We start from the raw sequence: 23,121 nt of genomic DNA, 5'->3' as shown, positions 1-23,121 counted from the left end.
ATACCATTTCTGTCCTTTATTGTGCCCATCTTTGCATGAAATGTTCCCTTGGTATCTCTAGTTTTCTTGAAGAGATCTCTAGTCTTTCCCATTCTATTGTTTTCCTCTATTTCTTTGCACTGATCACTGAGGAAGGCTTTCTTATCTCTCCTTGCTATTCTTTGGAGCTCTGCATTCAAATAGCTGTATCTTTCCTTTTCTCCTTTGCCTTTCAAGTCTCTTCTATTCAGAGCTATTTGTAAGGCCTCCTCAGCCATTTTGCCTTTTCGCATTTATTTTCCTTGGGGATGGTCTTGATCCCTGCCTCCTGTAACAAGGTCACGAACCTCTGCCCATAGTTCTTCAGGCACTCTGTCTATCATATGTAATCCCTGGAATCTATTTGTCACCTCCACTGAATAATCATAAGGGATCTGATTTAGGTCATACCTGAACGGTCTAGTGGTTTTCCCTACTTTCTTCAATTTCAGTCTGAATTTGGCAATAAGGAGTTCATGGTCTGTGCCACAGTCAGCTCCCCGTCTTGTTTTTGCTGACTATATAGAGCTTCTCCATCTTTGGCTGCAGAGAATATAATCAATCTGATTTCGGTGTCGACCACCTGGTGATGTCCACGTGTAGAGTCTTCTCTTGTGTTGTTGGAAGAGGGTGTTTGCTATGAACAGTGCGTTCTCTTAGCAGAACTCTATTAGCCTTTGCCCTGCTTCATTCTGTACTCCAAGGCCAAATTTGCCTGTGTAACTATTACATTCAAGGCACTCCAGTGATACAAATGCCCTAAACTATACTTCTCCTGAAATTTGACTTTACTACCTATATTAGCTGTACATCAACCTGGACTCCTGTTCCCGTCTACCACCCAAATTTCTACAGACCCAAAACACTGCTCTACTTGACTTCACTCCTATATACGACATTCATTTAAAAGTGTGGTTAGCCAATGAGATTAAAGTTTAGCAATGAGATGAAAGTATCTCAAGAGGATACCTTTAAGACTCTTCTCTCTGGACTCCACAACTAAAATTTCTTTTTCTTTGCAAAACAGCACTATTGCCCCATTACAGTCAGGTGTCCTTGGAAGTAAACAGTACAATGCTAAATGTATGCTCTCCTCTGAATCAAGATGGCATTCCCCAAGCTTCACTCCATCATTATTCTATCATCTCCAGATTCTATTTCCATAAAAGCAATAACATCTTTGCCAAACAAAAAAGAAGAAAGACTAACTGCCCTTGAAATAGTAACTCAATCCAAGGAGGGAAGGTTTATTGCTGGAAAAACTTTGTTTCTTATTTATCAGATCCCTCAAGCTGGATTTATGAGCAGGAGAACACAACAAAAATGGTTTTCAGGAAAAGGCACCTGGCAGCAAAGACAAACGTGGCTTAGAAGAGGGCAAGACAGGATGCAGGGAGGTTAATTAGGAATCCTAAGGGGGGATTAATGATCCTGTAGCCCCACAATGGCCAAAACTGGCTCTATGTCTGAAAGAGGTTATGGTGCTCAGTCCCTGGCTGACTATGTGCTCCTTGAAAACAAGGTTATTCATATGAGTATCACCCACAGCATCCAGTATGATGCCGTCAAATGATGGGCACTAAAATGGTCATAGGAACATAGAATGCTACTCCTGGTAAGGGCCCTCGGTGCACAAAAAGAAACTAAGGCTCAGAGAACTGAAGACGATTTGCTCAAGGTCACAGAATGGGTAAATGGTGAAAAGGAAAGAGCAGAGGCTTTGAAGACAAGATGGTCTGTTCAAATCCAAGGTTGCTGTGAGGCCTTGGGCAAATTACCCAACCTTTCTCAGTCTATTTTTGTAGGGCTGCTATGAGGATTCTAAGAGATACTGCCCTCTAGATACAACCACAAATTTACAGGAAATACAGAGGATAGAGACATATTAAACACACCACAGATAACGCAATGAGCAAAATTTCTACAGGAAAAACAATCCAGCTCCTTCAACAAATAAAGGGGGGAGGGATTCCCGGGTGGCTCAGTGGTAGAGAATACACCTGCCAATGCAGGAGATGTGAGTTCGATCCCTGATCGGGGAAGATCCCACATGCTGCAGGGCAACCAAGCCCATGCATCACAACTACTGAGTCTGTGCTCTAGAGTCCTGCAACAAGAGAAGCCACCACAATGAGAATCCCGTGTGCTGCAACTGGAAAGTAGCCCCTGCTCTTTGCAACTAGAGAAAAACCTGTGCAATAACAAACACCCAACACAGCCAAAAATATATAAATAAAATATTAAAAAAAATAATAAAGGGGGGGAGGTGAACTTATAAGTATCTAGAGTGGTGATGGCTGCACAATGATATGAACATACAGAATGCCACTGCACTGTATGGCTAAAGTGGTAACTATATTGTATATATTTTTTACCACAATAAAAAAAAGTTCAAAAATTTTTAAAAAAGGAATACACTGTGAAATACTTAAGGACAAAATATGATCATAGCAAAATTTCAAAGCACAGGATGAGGAAAAGTAGATAAAGGCATAAATGAAATAATACTGACCATGAATAGATAACTCTCAAAGCTGAATGATGGGTACAACATGCTTCATTAACCTACTCTGTCTACTTTGCATATGCTTGAAATTTTCCATATTAAAAATAAAGAAGATTTGGTTAGGTTTAAATCCTGGCAACTCCATTTAGTAGCACTGTGGCTGTGGGCTTATTTCTTAACCTACTGGTGTCTCAGTTTCTTACCTATGTGATGAGGAACAATAGCACCTGCTTCTAGGGTTGAGATGAGAATGATTTTTTATATTTAGACATATTATATCTAAAATTTATATACAATATATTAAAATCTTATACATAAGTATCTTATATATATGAATTCTCTAAGATTATATATAAATTTATATTAGCTAGGTTACACACACACAAAGGGCCCAGCACACAGTAACCCTCAGTAAGCATCAGCTCTATTAGTATGAACACAAGGTACTAATATAGTGTCTCAATACAATGGGCACCCAAATCACGGCAGCTGTTGTTAATATAAATGGCAGTTAGGTCTAGAACCCAGGCCAGATTTTTAATCAAGTATTTGATATGTCTCCTTGATAGACCAGGTCAATGACCCACTGGCAACTCTAACATCCCCAGTGTCTCCTGACAAATACCTGAGGACCTAATACAGGATCAAGAGCCGACTAATGTTTAACATGCTTCTCTGGAAGCAGGCAAGGCCACCTTGTTTCCCAAAACCAGGTAATTTATGTTACATTTCCTAATATTTGCTGACCGAACAAAGAAGAAAGGCTCTAAGACATGATCAATGTTCACACCAGCCTTCAAAGTGATTCGGTAAAACTATAGAAAATAAACACCCAACTAGGGTGCACCAGGCAGGATAAGAGCTGACAAAGAAATGGCAATTTTTCCCTAAGCAAATATGCAAGTAATAGATGAGTGCTGAGAGACTAAGCTCTTTAGGTCTTTACACTCTCCTTCCTACTCCCTCCATTTTAAGAGAAGACAACCTCTCTTTCAACATACTTCAAGTACGATTGTTTGCTGGATTGCTTCCTTGCAATGATAAAATTATAGACAAAAAGCTCATTCTAATCCTTCTACCAATTTAAATACAAATTGGCTTAGGAATATTACCTTTTCCACCTGCTCTAGGAGACTATGAGAGGGTATCACCCACTCCAAATTATGGGACATGTCCTCCTCACTCTTATCAACAGCAGGAATATGGATGCCACTTGATCTATTAGTAGTCACACATCTCAGTTTCTGCTCAAGTTGCTCCTATTGCACACAATGGCCTCTCTCCATCTCAGGAGCGTAAATCAACTGTGACCATACTTTCTGGAAACAAAAGGGAAGAGGAGAGAAGCATTGCATGAGAAAAGGTATCTGGGTGCTGCTTCTGGGTAATCTGGGAGATTTGGCCCAAACACAGAAGCACTGGTGTTTCATATTATAAGCACAACCAGAAGGAATATTAGAAATTAAGATGGTCCTGGATAATACACAGTCACTATCTTTATCCTACAAGGCCCAGCATAAATGCTCGCTTCTCCAAAAATGTTCCCTAGGCACCACAACCCCTCCCTCCTCTGAACTTCCCTATCACTTTACCACTTTATGGTACTGTTAAAGAGTTCATACTGTGGTTCTTACAACTCTCTTGTGTAACTACACACCAACCAGAATAACAAAAAATGAAAAAGACAGATAATGCTAAGTGTTGACAAGGACATGGAGCAACAGGGATTCTCTCATGCACAACTGATGAGTGTGATCTGGTATGCCTCTGAAAATTGTTTGTCAAAAACCACTAAAGCTGAACCCTATGGACTTGAGTTATGTGGTTGGAGACCACTCACTATTGTCCCTTAACAGTTCTGCTCACAGTCCTTTGCTCCATCACTGCCTCTGTCTAAAATGCTCCCAGCATTCTTTCTCCCAACCCAAGGCTGATCCAGACCACTCTTCCTGGACACTCCAGCCCAAAGAGATCTCCTCTTCTATGGAAAATTCTGCTATTTACCTATTACCTCTGATAAACGACTTGGATTCGTCATATATAAACTGTATCATCTGGTTTTATAACGTACTTTTAGTAACATCTAACCTGCTCCTCACAATGTGAGGAAAGCAAAATATAGATTATTAAACCTATTTTATAGATGCTTCTGAATTATGGTGCTAAAAAAGACTCTTGGGAGTCCCTAGGACAGCAAGGAGATCAAAGCAGTTAATCCTAAAAGAAATCAACACTAAATATTCATCAACTGAATACTTTGGCCACCTGATGCAAAGAGCTGACTCACTGGAAAAGACCTTGATACTGGGGAAGACTGAGGGAAGGAAGAGAAGGGGGCAACAGAGAATGAGATGGTTGGATGGCATCACTGACTCAATGGACATGAGTTTGAGCAAACTCCAGGAGATAGTGAAGGACAGAGAAGCCTGGCATGAAGCAGTCTATGAGGTCACAAAGAGTCGGACATGATTTAGCGACTGAACAACAACAGATGAGAAAATGAAGTTTCACAGAGGAGAAAATGACTTATTCCAGTTTTTCTGACCAAATTAGTTCCAGGAAAAAAAGATCCTAGTCTTCTAAACCAAACTGTCTTATCAGCTACAACTTCATGATTACCTTATCTCCCCCAGAGACCACAGGTTCCCTGAAGACAAGAGACTGTTTTACACATTTACATCCCTCACAGCACCAAGGGAAGCATTCAGTGAGCTCCATACAGTTTGTCCGATTGATTTCACTATTGTCCCCAAACTATGAGACTGAACACAGGAGTATTTCCTCTTCTTCCAGACCTCACGGACAATGCTAAATTGTTGGAAAAAATCATGAACAAAACACAGCATCCCAAATAACATTCCTTTTTTGAGGGAAGGGACGAGGAAGAGCCCTTCCAGACAGGGTAAGCTCAACGTTTCCTCCATTTCGTAGGGCTCCATGCTGCTAAGTGTTCAAAGAAGACTAGCAGAGGTAGTAGCAATGGGTTTCAAAAACCACAGATTAGTCATAATTAACAAGTCAAACATCAATCAAATGGGAATTCCATGACAGTCTGGTGATAAGGACCCCACACTGTCACTGCTGAAGGCCTGGGTTCAATACCTGGTTAGGGAACTAAGATCCCACAAGCTGCACGATGCAGCCAAAAACAAAACAAAAAACAACTGATGCCAGAAACCACACCTCAATTCTACTTGCAAGCAAAACAGAGAGCTATCTTATTTTAAAACTGCATATAAAACTTCAGTTCAGTCGCTCAGTCACGTCCGACTCTCTGCAACCCCATGAATTGCAGCACGCCAGGCCTCTCTGTCCATCACCAACTCCCGGAGTCTACCCAAACCCATGTTCATCGAGTCGGTGATGCCATCCAACCATCTCATCCTCTGTCGTCCCCTTCTCCTCCAGCCCCCAATCCCACCCAGCATTAGGGTCTTTTCCAATGAGTCAACCCTTCACATGAGGTGGCCAAAGTATTGGAGCTTCAGCTTCAACATCAGACCTTCCAATGAACACCCAGGATTGATCTCTTTTAGGATGGATTGATTGGATCTCCTTGCAGTCCAAGGGACTCTCAAGAGTCTTCTCCAACACCACAGTTCAAAAGCATCAATTCTGCGGCGCTCAGCTTTCTTCACCGTCCAACTCTCACATCCATACATGACCACTGGAAAAACCATTGCCTTGACTAGACGGACTTTTGTTGGCAAAGTAATGTCTCTGCTTTTACACATGCTATCTAGGTTGGCCATAACCTTCCTTCCAAGGAGTAAGCGTCTTTTAATTTCATGGCTGCTGTCAGAATAATTCAATATGAAACTTAAATTTTCTTCGTCCTTAAATAAGAAGCTAGACATTATCAACTCTGGAAACCAGTCAAAGAACTGGTGTGAGAAGAATAGGGCAAGCACTAGGCAACCGTCTGCACCCCCAAGCATGGAGGACAATGTTGCCTCTTACCCTAAGGTTCTTGACTTTACACAATGGCTGACAGACACCTCAGCAACAGAGGAGAAAATCTAGATAACAGGCAGAAGAAAGGAAGAGAGGGAGGGAAGGTCAAAAACAAATTGAAACACTGAAAGTGAGATAGTCAAACAGGCCTCCTGGCCTAATGCTACATCCATCAATTCTGCTATTTTCAGTTTGAACCCTCAACCAAAATATCCAGGCCAAGGCAGCAGAGGTAGTATAAGCTAGGACCTGTTGCATTTATCTGAATGTAATTTGAAGGCAGCAATCATGTCCTGTTTGGTTTGTATGTTCTCCATAGGGAGAACTCATAGTTGGTACTCCAAATTCCTGGAACAAATAGTTGGACTTAGGGATGCAAACCTTGCTACAGCAGCTAGGTAACCTACTTATCATGGTAATTCTACCCAAGACACTACTTTTAATAAAGTTAATTTTAATTGGTGTGAAAATCAATTTAGGATGAGTCTTTAAGGTATGAAGAAAAGTTACTATTGTGTTCAACTGATTCAGGCACAGCTATCAGTATTATATTGAGAGCAGCATTTCTCAGAGCCAGCTTACTGCTATCTGAAAGAACAAAGTCTCAAAGTCTTTTAACATGGTCTGTGTTAAGCAGAGAACAACATTTGACTTCTCAGTGCAGCATGATCATACTTTACAGAAAGGAAACCCAGACATAGAGCAGAGCTAGAGAAATAATGAGTTATGGACACGATTCTTTTAAATCTACTACTGCATTTGCTTTCACTAGCACGAAGAATTGCAAAGGAAAACTAGACAAACAGATCAACAGACACCAGGCAAACACTACCTTTAACTAGGCTTAGTGAAATCCTTCATAAAACAAACAAACAGGAGATAGCTAAATATCAGATAAATGACTCTAGAACGAAAACCTGGCCAACAACACTAAATCTGACCTTCTAAATGAGAATCCTTACTTGGAATAAAGCAATGATTCTTACCTTGACAAATAAACAGAACTATTCAGTCTCTACAGATGGCATTTTAAGGGCCAGGTAACCTCAGCAGACGTTATCTCATAAAGCCAAAGCTCTAAGGAAATGCAAATTTCTGGTCCAGTCTTTTTCCAGTCCTAGTGGTGTTTGGGAATCTTGCAGTGTTTTTTCAATTTTCCTTTTATTCTATGATTTTAAACAGCTTGCTACATTTTTTAATATAACTTTTTAGTCGTGGGATCCAAGTTTGCCCCATGGGACAACAGCTCCAAGTTTATAGTGGAACTCAGTAGATAATTTGGTAAATACATTTCACAAGCAATTTTTCAGCAATCTGTCCACTCTAAAAAGCAATATCCATCTGTTTATACACTGAAAGATACCCATGAACCCAGAATTTAACCCTGTGAGATACTCTCAATACTCTCACAAAGCCCTTCCTCCTTTCAGAGATAAATTCTCAAGCTACTCCCATAAAACCAGACATTCAGACTGTTGAGAGGTAAAAGTATGATCCAAGATTGTCCAGTCCAACCCTCGTGTTTTATAGACAGGAAGACTGAGATCCAGGGAGTATTAGGTTAATTACAATTAACATGAATTTGGCAAGTATCAAAAGCCCACTGAATGCTATCCCCGCTCCCCCAGTGGAACAGCACTGGGCATGGTGGGAGGATAGTCAGATTTGCACTTCAGTCAGTGGAACACTCCAAATACATGTGTCTGAGCCTAAGAAAATCTGAATATTCAACCACAAACTCCCAACCCCTACCCCAACATAGAGAGCAGGAGAAGCAGACAGTTTGAATGGCTTCTTAGAGATGCAGACTAGAACCTAGGGATAATATCCAATCCTTCCTCCCCTCCTCCCAGGAGGCACAGCACATTTATTCACATGGAGGCCATTATGAAGTGACCGGAAAGACTGAGGAAAATGGAAGGGCTGCAGAAACAGAAGAGATAACTAACAATACTTGAGCAGATGCCTGTCTCAGGTTATTCGATAGTTACTCCCCACTAGAAGAACGTCAAATCCTTTTTCTGTCACCAGGCCTCACCCTTAAGCCCTCTGATTATTTTATGAAGCAATAAGAAGCAAAGGGGCTTGGCCAATCCCATGCACTGAATGAGTAGCCAAGGACTAGACCAAACATCCACTGCCCCTTCTTTCTCGTCCTGAGAGTCTATGAGCTATATCCCACCATGGGTCTGAAACTTTCCTTACAGTACCAAGGGGGCAGTTGTAGGACAGCAGGCTAACATTACTGCTGCTATCTTCCTCCCTCCAGTTGTACATTTTATATATAAAGCTAAAATTGAATTAAAACTAGGTTTTCAGTCACTCATGTGAAAATCCTATCTCCACCTCTACACCCCTACCACTGCCTAAGAAAGAAAGGGGAGGGTAGGGAAGAGAAAGGAAGAAAACACCTCTCCAAAAGATACACTGGCTTAAAATTCAACATTCAAAAAACAACGATCGTGGCATCCAGTCCCATCACATCATGGCAAATATATGGAGAAACAATGGAAACAGTGAGAGACTTTATTTTCTTGGGCTCCAAAATCACTGCAGATGGTGACTGCAGCCATGAAATTAAAAGACGCTTGCTCCTTGGAAGAAAAGCTAAGACCAACCTAGACAGCATATTAAAAAGTACAGACATTTCTTTGCCGACAAAGGTCCGTCTAGTCAAAGCTATGGTTTTTCCAGTAGTCATGTACAGATGTGAGAGCTGGACCATAAAGAAAGTTAAGCACCGAAGAACTGATGCTTTTGAACTGTGGTGTTGGAGAAGACTCTTGAGAGTCCCGAGGACTACAAGGATATCAAACCAGTTAATCCTAAAGGAAATCAGTCCTTAATACTCACTGGAAGGACTGATGCTAAAGCTAGAATATTCTGACCACCTGATTCAAAGAACTGACTCATTAGAAAAGGGGATGACAGAGGATGAGATGGTTGGATGGCATCACCCGACTCGATGGACATGAGTCTGAGCAAGCTCTGGGAGTTGGTGATGGCCAGGGAAGCCTGGCATACTGCAGTCCATGAGGTTGCAAAGAGTCAGACACGAGTGAGTGACTGAACTGAACTGAAAACAGTCTTACCTGTCTCCTCCTCAGCTCCCCAAATTTCTCCCCCTGGCTTAGCCTTTTCTCTGAAGTCTAGGCTTAAATTAAACAATTTCTCCGAGGAACTCCCACCCTTACCGTCCATGGATAGGTTAGTTTCCTTCCTCCATGCTCTGACGGTGCTTGTTCCTGTCACAACACTTCTCACACTGCCTGTTTCTTGCCTGTCTTCCCCGAGACACCCAAATTCCCAAGCTTAGTGCTGTGCATGGCAGATGCTTAATAACTGTTCTGTAAATGGAAAACTTTCCAATAATGAGGTTCCCAATGAAACAGAATCTCAACAGGTAGCCTATTCAAATGTTGGCCGGGTGGCCAGCTGGTCTATGACTTTAAGTCCCTTCACTATAAGATTCTCTTCAATAAACAATTCAGTACTTTCTGACTTTATTATCATACTCAGGGGTTTGGGCTTTAATATGTAAGCAATATTGGGCCATCAGATTTTTAAGGCAAGTGCAACATGATCGAATCTGTTTTTGTTGCCCTATTATCCATCTTCGGAACACCTCTCAACCCAACCCTCTGTTGACTTCAAGACAAAATTCCAACTACACTTCAAGAACATAAACACCACATGCTACCACCACACCCCCCAAAGCACACAAAGACACAGAAGCAGTCAAACCAAAGGGAATTCTGAAAGACTAAATGCAGCATTTAATTCCATCTTAACCACCTGCAAGCAACGAGGATCCATAAATACTCTCTAGAAACCCAAAAACTAATCCCTCTTGTGTGCCTTTATGGAAAGAGGAGGGCACGGAGAGGGAGCATTTCATAAAGGTAATCCATTTAATCATCCTGAGTAGTTCTGATCTGAGCTGCTGTCATAGCACTGCTATTCTTGATCACTGCAGCCCCATAAGCCCAAACCCAGGACGGCCAGAAAGAAACAAGGCGAGGCTGGGAAGTCCCCTGGGTTCTATTTCAAGAGCAGGAGTTCCCTTTGGAAGATACAGAGGGGGCAATCAGAAATCTGCAAAAAACAGGCTTCAGTGATAAGGAACTTGAATCTGCAGATTGGGGTGAGGGGGTAGGGGAGCTTAACCAAAGGGGTACAAGCAGGCCTGGGTTCTTGTTGGGGAACTGCATGCCACACCCTACTGCAGATGAGGCCTAATCATCATTTTGCATTTACAGAGCACTCTGGGCTTAAGGGAGGCACTAAGAGTACCTGCTTTGCCAGTCACAAAAGGACAAATATTACATGATTCCATTTATATGAAGTACAGAGAGTAGTCAAATTCAGAGACAGAAAACAGAATGATAGTTGCTAGGAGGGAGAAAGGAATGGGAAATAAGTGTTTATATGTAGTTTCAGTTGAAGAAGATGAAAAAGTTCTAGACACAGATGGTGAGTTGCACAACAATGTAAATATATTTAATGCCACAGAACTGTACATGTAAAAACGGTTAAAACGGTAAAATTTTATCTTATGTGTGCTGCTGCTGCTAAGTCGCTTCAGTCGTGTCCGACTCTGTGCGACCCCATAGACGGCAGCCCACCAGGATCCCCTGTCCCTAGGATTCTCCAGGTAAGAACACTGGAGTGGGTACCTTTACAAAAAAAAAGCATACCAGCTTTAAAATTATATTGTCTGCAGTTATCAATTACATGACCCTGAGCAAATCATATAAACTAACTGTTTCTTCTGCAAAATGGGTTTAATAATAGTACCTAATTTACACAGTAGCTCTTGAGAGCTAAATGAGATACTCCACACAAAGTCCTTAATCCAGTGACCGGTACATGGAAAGTACTTAATAAATGTTAGCCTACTGCCACAATGCACTTTCACAGCCATTTCCCACAGGCACCACACAACCCTGTGAGAGTTTACAGATAAAGAAACTGAAGCTCAGAGAATCACAATGAGTGGCCAAGTTCATGGTGCCACAGCAAATCAAATCCTTTGCCCACGAGAGATGTCCTGTCCCCTCCACTTGTTAATTTGGTGATTTAAGGCAAGTGTCCTAAACCTTGCTATGTTTCAGTTCTCAATTAGAGCTGTAAAAAAGGATATAAACCAAACGCTACAAGCTACCTCACAGAACTAGATGAGAAATGAAGTCAGACAATGGTTACAAAAGAGAACTATAAAACATAAAGTACTATGCAACAAAAGTGATAACTTATGAGAGTGCCTGCTTTGCCACACAAAAGGACAAATATTGCATGATTTGTTTTGCAGCGTACAAATACCTGGCCTCCTTTTAATGCTGGGACTAAACAACTTTCTGGTTATTTCATTTCACTCAGGATTCCGGGTCTTAAGGCCTGAATAAGTAGTTTAGTGTTCTTTCAAAAGGTGGCAAACTACAGTAGAAATAAAAATATTACTGGACTGGGAGTCAGAAGACTGAAATCCTAGTTCTGATTCTGTCACTAAAGCAGTCTGTGAATTTAGACAACTTACTTCCCCTTTCCGAGGTTCAGTTAACGGGAAAGAGGGAAAAGGCAGGGGAAAAAGTTAAGACTAGAGAGGACCCCTTGGCAGCCCTATGTACCACTACTCTTAAATCCACAATCTTGGAAAAGGGATACTCCAGACTCCAGAGAACTACAGCAAATATCAGGAGACTCAAGACCTGGCCTAGGAACACCCCTGCCTGATCTTTAGACACCAGGCATCAAACACGCTGGAAAACTAGAACACTTGCCAAAGTTAATTTTAGTCCACTTTTACCCCTCTGGGCCTTATCTGAAAATAAGAGAAATAAATCTCTAGTTGAAAGCAAGAGAGTCTAAGCAATTGACTTGAGCCACTTTCTGCTCCCCCTCCCTTTCAACACTATAGAATAGGCAAGATTTGGAGGAACACGCCATAAACAAACAAAAGATGGACTCACTGCTTTAAATGACCTACGCCTTCCTTGAGCCAAAACCCCAGGGAACTTTAGAGTGCTGGAAATCTGGAGTCTTCTGTATCCATCCACTTCTAAGGGGGCAATATTAGCAATAAATTTGTAAGAACTTCCTTTCCCTCCGACCTCGCACAGATCCAGGATGGAATTTCATCCATAGTGGACACTGGCCCATGAACCAGGGAGGACGGAGATAGGTCTCTCATCTAATGATGTGACTCAAAATCCGTTCTGCACTAAGATATTACACGAGCTCACACTAAGAAATAAATAACAGACAACAGCATTACGGCTTTACACTTCGGTGGCTACACATTGTGATTTGGAACACATTCTTGAACCTCTCGGAGCCTTGATTTGTTTTTGTAAATGGGGGTAACCTCAGAAGGCCGTCTCGAGCATTCTATGAAACAGGCTGCCGAAGTTCCTGCGTCAAGTCCGTTAAATGTTACCTGTTGGTATTAAACACTTCTCTCACACATCAGTTTCCTCCCTGAATCCACAAAATGCCCTGCAAGGCGACTTTCTTTCTCCCGGTTCACTGAAAGGCAAACTGAGGCTCGGCCGGGAAAAGGCTGCGTGAAGTGCGGCGCATGGCCCCAGTTCGAGGGCCTGCTGTTGTTCCTCTAGAAGCCCAAGGTGTGCCACGAGCCCAGGACCGGGAAAGGCGGGGAGCGAGGAGGCGCTCAGGTCCTCAGGGAGCCAAGCGGGTCCAGTTTTGCGCGTCTCGGGGATCCCGCAGATCCAGCCCGGGAGGGAGAGTCGAAAAATGTCCCAGGTCTGGGCCGGAGCCGGGCCCGAGCCCGCCCGAGGCCTCCCCGGCGCGGCCTCCACTCCCCCCTCCTCCCCTCGGCGGGCGGGGCGGGGCGCGAGCACAAAAGACTCCAACTTCCGAGAGGGCGCGGGCCCACCCCGCCAACTCCTGGCCCAGGCCCGACCCGCGAAGGAGAGGCGGGCAGGGAACGCCAGGGAGCCTGGGAGCGGGAGCGGGCTCGGGCGGGCCCGGCCGGCGACCCAAGGCGGCGGGGCCGAGTGGAGGGGAAGGTGCGGGGGAAGGGGGCTGGGAGTTACTCCGGCACCCGGGACTCCCCGAAAGGCCGAAAAAAGAGTTTCTAAAAATAGGTGGCGGCCCGTGCGAAGAGGTGGGTGACCAAAAACGAACCAGGAGCACCCCCTCCCCACACCTTGAAGGAGACGCCCGCGGCCCCCACTCACCCGCGCTGAGGTCTGGAGGAAGCCGCGCGGCGCGGAAGGAGGCGGTGCCGCCGCACTCGGGGGCGGAAGGGAGGGAGCGAGGGAGGAGAGAGGAAGAAGGCGGCCCCGGCCGCAGCGAGAGGAGCTGAGCACACGCGCAGGAGTCGCCCCCGTCGCCCCCTCGGCTTCTCTCGGCTCAGCCTACCCTGCGCCCGCGCTGCTCGCGCACCCCGCCGCACTGACAGCAGTACGAGCCCAGCAGCCGCGAGTCCTTCCCTTGGCCCGGACCACTGAGGCGCGCGGCCGTGGGGGTGCCCGGAGCGGCTTTTCTCAGCTCAGCCCCGCCCGCCGCTCCGGCCTTGGCCCAGCCACCCCTTGCCCCCGCCTCGCTCTCCAGAGAAGAGGCCGGCGACGCTCGCGCGGCGTCCGCAGCCCCGCCCTAATAGCCTGGCTTCCGACACGCAGCTGCTCTTCCCACCCCCTCAACCTAGCTTTGGAAAGGTCCAGAGCTTCGGCGGGGAGAAGAGAAAGGAGGGGTCGGGGCGGGGCCTAACGGGGAGGAAGGCCTGAGGTGGGAGCCTGAGGAGGCGGGGCTGGGGCGGGAAGAGACGCTCTCTTACACCAGTACGGAGCGTAAGGCGAGGCGGGGCCGAGAGGGTGCTAAGGCCGAGAAGAGAGGCGCGCGACACAAGTATGGAAGGCAGCGGCGGTCTCGCAGACCTGGGAAGACCGAGCGTGAAAGAGGGGGAGTGGGCGGGTCGGGGCCTACCCAGAGGAGGGGGTCAAGAGTGGAGGGAGGCCCGGGCGAGCTTGGGGGAGTAGGCGCCCTAAGAGGAAGGTCTTGGAGGCGGAGGCTGAAGAAAAGCCTGAAAGGGAGAAGAGATTGAAGCGGGACTGAAGGAGGCGGGCCCTGAAGCCGAACCGGGAGGAGGGAACCCGAAGGTGGCCACTTGAGGAGGAGCCGGAAGGAGGGCGATGGCGGGGGGGAGGAAAGTAGGGCTGGAGGTGGGCGGAGCCTGGAGGGGGGCCCAAACAAGTTGTCTGTGGGCGGTTCCGGGAGGATGCGGAAGAGACGAAGTAGGAAGGAACGCCTGGTCCTTTTACTTTCAAAGGACCCTAGTGCGCGGACAGGGCCAGGGTCCACGCTGTTGGTTGGGACTGGGCGGAGACGCCGCCGTGAGGGGCGGGAGAAGGTGGCACTAACACCTGAAAAAAAATGTTAAATTCGAGTAACTTAACCTTTCCGGGGTGCAGGAAATGTTATAACTGGATCTCGATCTGGATGTTTGTCCTGCCTCCTGAAATATTTCTTCTGTCGAAAACTCACCTAAATCAGTGGTTCAGCCTCCACGGAGCAGCCGGGTGGGTTCCGAGAGCACACGAGGACCGTAAGCCCTTTAGCTGTAGGCTTCCCTGAAGGCTGGGAAGATAAGATTCTCCATGCATCGTCCGACTCATGATTCTGTGATTGTATTTTTCACATCCCAGTGAGAGATTTTATTTTGGGGGGCTCCAGAATCACTGCAGATGCTGACTGCAGCTGTGAAATTAAAAAACACTTGCTCTTTGAAAGAAAAGCTATAACCAACCTAGACAGCATATTAAAAAGCAGGGACATTACTTTACCAACAAAGGTCTATCTAGTCAAAGCTATGGATTTTCCAGTAGTCATGTATGGATGTGAGAGTTGGACTATAAAGAAAGCTGAGCGCCAAAGAATTGATGCTTGTGAACTGTGGTGTTGGAGAAGACTCTTGAGAGTCTCTTGGACTGCAAGGAGATCAAACCAGTCAATCCTAAAGGAAATCAGTCCTGAATATTCATTGGAAGGACTGATGCTGAAGCTCCAATACTTTGGCCACCTGATGCAAAGAACCAACTCATTGGAAAAGACCCTGATGCTGGGAAAGATTGAAGGCAGGAGAAGGGGACGACAGAGGATGAGATGGTTGGATGGCATCACCGATGGGATGGATATGAGTTTGAGTAGGCTCTGGGAATTGGTGATGGACAGGGAAGCCTGGCGTGCTGCAGTCCATGGAGTCACAAACATCTGGACACGACTGAGCGACTGAACTGATTTTTCACATCACTTCTCCCAGAAGCTGCCTAAGAGACTGGATTCCCAAGCACAGGGCAGAGTTTGGAATGAAACCTGCCTGATTCTGCCAGACCAGCAGTTAAAGCTACACTTGTGTTATTTAATGACCTCCATTTCTTGCTTCAAAAGGAAGAGAAATCAAATTAGAGAGATGGTGACAACTGAGCCCAGGGCCAAGAGTGTTCTTCCCCCACCCCTTCTAACTTCTGGTTTCTTCTTATGCCTCACGTCTCTGCTTAAATATCAACTCCTGGGAGTTCCCTATTGGTCCAGTGGCTAAGACTCTGTGCTCCCAGTGCAAGGGGCCTGAGTTTGATCCCTAGTCAGGGGACTAAGTCCCACATGCTGCCACTAAAAGAGCCCCCATGCAGCGACTAAGACCCAGCGCAGCTCCCCAAAAAAAGTTTGGGAAAAAAAACTCACAAAGATCTTCCCTGAACAGTCACCTTAAAGATGTTCTCTAGTTTGCCAAACTAGGCCTTTTGTTCATGTCTTTTGTGGCATTTCTTGGTCTTGTCATTTATTGATCAGTTTACATATTTTTGCCCATGTTCTGCACTGGAAGGTAAGTTCCATGAGGTCAGGAATCTTAGACTGTTGTGTATATCACTGTGTCACTAGATCTAGTACCTAAACCCAGTGTTCAAAAAACACTTGAGGGAATGAATGAGTCAATCAAAAACCAGTTAATGAATCTGGTCCCTGCCGACCTCCTCTGCTCTGTTTCTGGCTGCTCCCTGGTGCCTCACCTCCCTTTATGTGTACTAGCCTTACCATGTTTGTTTGACTAGACCACAGTCTCTTAGCTCTCTCTGATAATAGCACATTCTCTACTTGAATTGCTGTTTCCCTCCTGCCTAGATGCCTCCTGTTCAACACTTAACTCATGGATGACTTCCTCTGAGAGGTCTTCTCTGACCAGCCCCCACCAGGAAAGTTGAAGCACTCACCCCTTCCTGTTCACGGCCTCAATTATAAGACTTCTCTGTGCTGGTGACATCATCTTCCCTCCTGGCGTCCTGCTGGCACTGAGGATTATGTTCATGGCCTATAAAATCCTGCGTGATCTGCCTCCTCCTACTCTTCAGACCTTATCCCCTGTTGTATTCCTCTCACCTCATCTCACTCTACTTCAGCCACACTGACCTCCATCCTGTTCTCTGGCCATACCAAACGTAACTGCTAACCTTAGGGCCTTTGCACCGGCTCTTGTGACTGCCTCAAATGCTCTCTTCCCAGATACTCGCTCCTCCTTCAGGTCCCTGCTCAAATGTCACTTCCTTAGGGAAGCCCGAGGAAATGACCCACATTTAAAATAGCAGCACTCCACTCCTCTGCACGTCCTCACACCCTTTCTTAGTGAGTTTTTCTCCACAGCAGTTAACACAACATGAAATATTACATTTATTGTCTCTCCCACCCCCTACCTTTCACTGCAGTGTGATCTCCACAAGGATTTTGTCTATTTTGTTCATTCCCCAAAACTTAAAACAGTAGGTCCTCATTTAATATTTGTTGAATGCATGGTTATGAATTCAACAGAGAAATGCTAGGAGTACTCTGTGTCATCCAGAAGAATCCCTGAAGATTAGAGTATAAGGGGAGATGTTTCTGAGGAAATATACTGGCTACACTAGCTAACACAGAGCATTTACTAGTTGCCAGGCAATCTGCTAAGTGCTTTTCAAGCGTGTTCCCACAACAGCCCTATGTTCAGTTCAGTCGCTCAGTCGTGTCCAGCTGTTTGTGACCCCATGGACTGCAGCACGCCAGGCTTCCCTGTCCATCACCAGCTCCCGGAGCCTACTCAAACTCATGTCCATTGCGTCAGTGATGCCATCCAACCATCTCATCCTCTGTCAGCCCCTTCTCCTGCCTTGAATCTTTCCCAGCATCAGAGTCTTTTCCAATGAGTTGGTTCTTTGCATCAGGTGGCCAAAGTATAGGAGTTTCAGCTTCAGCATCAGTCCTTCCTATGAGGTAGTTACTATTATAATCCCTATTGTACAGAAACTGGCGAAGAGGTTAACTTTCCCAAGGTCACACAGTTAATAAGTGGTGGAGTCCAACTTTAGAGCCTGCACGCTGAGTCACTATACTACCTACCTTCTTATTATTAAAGATCTACCACTATTGGTCTAATAAAGGTGAAGCATGAAGATATGAGATATCCTTTTGCCTTCTGAACAGTGTGGTGCCTAGAGTTGTGGCAGAATTTTTTCTTAGCCACTATATTAGGGTTCTCCAAAGAAACGGAACCAATAGGATATGTTGAGATATGTAGAAGAAGAGATTTATTACAGGAATTGGTTCGCAGTTACATGGGCTTGAGAAGTCCCATGATCTGCCATCTGCAAGCCAGAGAACCAGGAAAGTCAATGGTATGATTCTGTCCAAGTCCAGAAGCCCAAGAGTCAGGAGCACCAATGTCCAGTGTCCTGGGCAAGAGAAAATGGATGTCTCAGCTCAAGCAGAGGAGCAAATTCATCCTTCCATCTTTCTGTTCTATTCAGGCTTCAACAGATTGTAAGATGCCCACCCACATTGCCCTTCTTTACTTAGCCTACCAATTCAAATGCTAATCTCTTCCAGAAACACCCTCACAGTCACACCCAGAAATGTTTTACCAGCTATCTGGGCATAATTTAGCCCATCAAGTTAACACATAAAATTAACCATCACAGGGACTTCCCTGGTGGTCCAGTGGTTAAGACATCACCTTCCAATATAGGAGGTGTGGGTTTGATCCCTGGCTGGGGAAACAATAAGACCCCACGTGTCTTGCATCCAAAAAAACAGAAGCAATATTGTAACAAATTCAGTAAAGACTTTTTTTAAAGTTTTTTAAAAAATTAACTATCACAGCCACCATGAAAGAAGCCAGATAGAGAACAAAATCCATCACACAGAAGAGGGCAGGATGGAGAAAATATTGCTGGATAAAATGAGCCAGAGACCTGATAAAGACATACCTGAATCTTGACCTACCTCTGGACTTTTCTGTGCACCAGTGTATCTTTAGAGTTTGAGTAATTTGAGTAGGAATTGTTTTTTTAACCTACAACAAAAAAGATTTCCTAACAGAAGCAAATGAGTAGGGTTCAACAGGTGGAGGTATTAATGTCTCACTTTTTTTATGAGGTATTTGTTTACAGAATGCTGGAGGGTATTCCAGACAGAAGGAATAGCAAGTATGAAGGCAGGAGTGTAAGAGCTTGAGGTTTCTGCAGCACAAGGTACAAACTGAGTTAGATTTCCCTGGTGGTCCAGTGGCTGAGACTATGAGCTCCCAATGCAGGGGGCCCGGGTTCACTGCCTGATCAGGGAACTATATCCCGCATGCCACAGTTAAAGATTCCATAGGCCGAAACTAAGACCTGATGCAGCCAAATAAATTTTAAAAAGAAGTAGGTAGAACTAGTATCTGGAGGAACTGATTTCTCTACTCAACTTTGTAGGCAGTGGGAATAATTGAAAGGTTCTGAGCAGAAGTTGCTTTAAAGTGGTGAAGTGTCAAGGTTGGAAGAGCCTTTGAAAGCAATCTGATTTGACTCTGCTGCTGCTGCTGCTGCATCACTTCAGTCGTGTCCGACTCTGTGCGACCCCGTAGACGGAAGCCCACCAGGCTCCGCTGTCCCTGGGATTCTCCAGGCAAGAACACTGGAGTGGGTTGCCATTTCCTTCTCCAATGCATGAAAGTGAAAAGTGAAAGTGAAGTCGCTCAGTCGTGTCCGACTGTGCACAACCCCATGGACTGCAGCCTACCAGGCTTCTCCGTCCATGGGATTTTCCAAGCAACAGTACTGGAGTGGGGTGCCATTGCCTTCCCTAGGTTCTGTTTTTTGTCCCTATCTCACAGATGAGGAAATGTGGCAGGCCGATGTCTCACAGATGGTAGGTAAAGGAACAAAGGTTTGAACCCAGAGCCATCTGAGCCCCAACTCGTGGTGTCAATGACCTCCTGTCTCCACCATTGGAATTAATTTCTGCCCTCTGAGCTCACCCAGAATGGGCAAATCTTTTTTCAGAGATTTGACAATGACATTGGTAGAGCTACCCAGATCTGAATTAGGAAGATGGATTCAAGGGGAGGGAAGAGTAGAGGAACTCTGCCTTTGTGGGAGGCAAAGAAAAAGGCAGATGAGGAAAGCAGGCGAATGAAGAGGAGGGAGCAGATGACAGAGAAGTGATGAGGAGAGTCAGCAGGACCTGGAGAAGGAACAGATGGTGATGGAGGGATGTAAGAAGGAAGAAATTAAGGCAGACACAGGCTTGTGTTTTAGAGCAGGGGTTGCCAGATCAGATACCTACAGGGCCAGGCAAGTACCATAAATAAGCAAAGTGGGTCAGGTCTAAGATAATAGGGAGTCATGGGGTCTGTAGCAAGCCTGGAGTTCATGCCCCTTCTAAAGGAGGTGCCTACAACTCATGTGGGAGTATAAGCTCCCAGTGTGGGCAGTTGCCAGGTGTGAAGAGAAAAATAAGCTCTAAATTCAAATTTTTACACAAAATCTTTTGGTTTTTAAATGCTGGAAACTAATTCAAATTTTAAAAAGAAAAAAAGCATGGTGCTGGCTGAAAGACACATATCTTAAAGCTGAATTTGGCCTGTGGGCTGCCAGTTCATGCCTTCTATTCAGTTTGGATCCAAACCCCTGTTCTCTACTTAACACTGTGTGCTCTCGAGGAAATTACTTCACCTTTCAAGTCCCAGGTTCTTTTTTCCTCTCTAATTTAATTGTTTTTAAGTTTAAGTATAGTTGATTTGCAATGTTGTGTTAATTTCTGCTGTACAGCAAAGAGATTCAGTTTTACATATATATATTCTTTTTCATACTATTTTTCATTGTGGTTTATCACAGAATATTGAAAAGAGTTCCCTGTGCTATGCTGTAGGATCTTGTTTATCCATCCTATATGTAATAGTTTGCATCTGCTATTCCCAAGTTCCCAATCTTTCCCTCCCCCACCCAACCCCCACTGGCAACCACAAATCTGTTCTTTACATTTGTGAGTCTGTTTCTGTTTTGTAAGTATGTTCATTTGTTTCATATTTTAGATTCTACATGTAAACGATATCATATGGTACTTATCTTTCTCTTTATGACTTACTTCACTTCGTATGATAATCTCTAGGTCCATCTATGTTGCTGCAAATGGCATTATTTCATTCCTTTTTATGGCTGAGTAATATTCCTTCATATATATATATATATATATATAGAGAGAGAGAGAGAGAGAGAGAGAGAGTTGTTCAGTCACCAAAGCACGTCTGACTCTTTGTGACCGCATGGACTGTAGCACACCAGGCTTCCCTGTCCTTCACTATGTCCCAGAGTTAGCTCAGATTCACGTCCATTGAGTCAGTGATGCTATCTAACCATCTCATCCTCTTCTGCCCTCCTCCTTTTGCCTTCAATCTTGCCCAGAATCAGGGTCTTCTCCAGTGAGTTGGCTCTTTGCGTCAGGTGGCCAAAGAATTGGAGCTTCAGCTTCGGCCTCAGTCCTTCCAATGAATATTCAGGGTTGATTTCCTTTAGGATTGACTGGTTTGATCTCTTTGCTGTCCAAGGAGCTCTCAAAAATCTTCTCCAGCATCACAATTCAAAGGTATCAGTTCTTCGGCACTCAGCCTTCTCTAGGTCCCAAACTCACATCCATACATGACTACTGGAAAACCATAACTTTGACTAGACAGACCTTTGTCAGCAAAGTGATGCCTTTACTTTTTAATATATATAAAATCTCACATCTTCTTTATCCATTTATCTGTTAATGGACATTTAGTTTCTTTCCAGGTCTTGGCTATTGTGAATAGTGCTACTATGAACATAGGGGTGCATATATCTTTTCAAACTGTAGTTTTCTCTGGGTATATGCCCAGGAGTGAGATTGCTGGATCATGTGGCAACCCTGTTTTTAGGTTTTTGAGGAACCTCCATACTGTTTTTCATAGTGGCTGCACCAATAAGTCCCAGGTTCTTATCTGCAAAATAGGGATAATTAATTCCCTACATCCTGGACTTCCTTGGTGGTCCAGTGGTTAAGGCTCTGAGCTCCCAATGCAGGGGGTCTGGGTTCAATGCCTGACCAAGGAACAAGATCCTGCATGCTGCAACAAAGATTAAAGATCCCACGTGCTGCAATTAAGACCCAATTCAGCCAAGTAAATAAATACATAATTTTTTAAAATTCCCCACACCATAGGGTTGCTATACTGACTTTTTTTAAACAAGATAAATGTATGTAGAACACTTAGCATTCAGTGCCTGACATAGAGCAAAACATCCAGAATGGTTTTATCATCCGTGTGAAAGTTATTCTTTCTCCTATAACTCATAAACTCACCAACTAGTAGAACAGGAAAGATCTCCAAAGACATCTTATCTAGGGGTCTTTAAACCTGTTAAGCTACAGAGCCCTCTTTTAAGCCAGACCTTTCACAGAAAGGCAATGCATAAATGGATGAGAGAGGGGAGTTGGCTTTGTTTGAAGTTTGGGCAGGGAACCCAGAGTGCTGCCTTCTAGGCTTCCCCACCCCAACCATGAACCATCCTCCTTAATCAGTGGTCACGCCACAGGGTGTTGCAGAACCAACTTTGAGAATCACCATTCTATGCCAAGTGGAGCTAGTAGTGAAGAACCTGCCAATGCAGGAGACGTAAGAGGCACGGGTTTGAGCCCTGGGTCAGAAAGATCCCCTGGAAGAGGGCACGGCAACCTACTCCAGTACTCTTGCCTGGAGAATCCCATGGACAGTGGAGCCTGGCAGGATGCAGTCCATAGCGTTGCACAGAGTCAGACATGACAAGTGACTTAGCACACACGCGCTTATTCTATGCCAGGTCCCATTTCACAAATAAGAAAACTAAAGTTCGGAAAGGTACAATGATTTGCCTAAGATTCAGTAACAGGGAGGGGTTCCTGCTTCCCAGGCTAATGCACTTCTCAACTGGAATGACACTCTCCTTCTGGTCCACCTGCTTGAGAATGAACCCTCTGGGGTGAGGAGTAGCCCCACTAGCATTGCCCCAGAGCCCCAGGATATAGCCAGGGTTCTCAGTTCTCAGGCTAACAAAGAGAAAAGGAATTTATTAAGAGGGTATCGGGGAGCTCCCAGTACTGATGGGAAGACTGAACAACCAAGCTCAGAGAATTGAATTGATGGGATCAGGGACTTGGATGTTACTAGGACTCTTTCCTCAGTCCTTGTCTTTCATTCTCTGTGTGTAAGCTTTCCTCCTCAAAGCTGGACAGTTGGCTGCAGCAGCTCTCAGCCCTCAGAACTCTCAGCTGCTCCACTAGTGAGACCGAAGCTTTCTGCTTCTGCTTTTGACAGGATTTTAAGCCTTCCTTAAGGAAAG

General features: G+C 44.8%; 1 protein-coding gene across 32 annotated transcripts in view; it reads right to left on the bottom strand.

Annotated features, from left to right (window-relative positions):
• The window catches only part of RALY (RALY heterogeneous nuclear ribonucleoprotein), an 89,975-nt gene extending 76,079 nt beyond the window's left edge, over positions 1 to 13,896 (bottom strand). For 15 of the 32 annotated variants that reach the window (XM_081559783.1, XM_081559782.1, XM_081559790.1 and 12 more), the window contains exon 1: positions 13,678 to 13,896. The gene's annotated coding sequence lies outside the window, so the exon portion shown is untranslated. Of the gene's footprint in view, positions 1 to 3,636; positions 3,844 to 12,914 lie in introns of all 32 variants that reach the window. The other 17 variants (XM_081559768.1, XM_081559789.1, XM_081559767.1 and 14 more) reach the window with 3 other exon arrangements.
• Positions 13,897 to 23,121: the final 9,225 nt, after the last annotated feature.

This window comes from Giraffa tippelskirchi, chromosome 13 (assembly GCF_054371585.1).
Source record: "Giraffa tippelskirchi isolate mGirTip1 chromosome 13, T2T-mGirTip1v1.2.pri, whole genome shotgun sequence".
NCBI lineage: Eukaryota > Metazoa > Chordata > Mammalia > Artiodactyla > Giraffidae > Giraffa > Giraffa tippelskirchi.
This window is presented reverse-complemented; position numbering and strand designations above follow the sequence as displayed.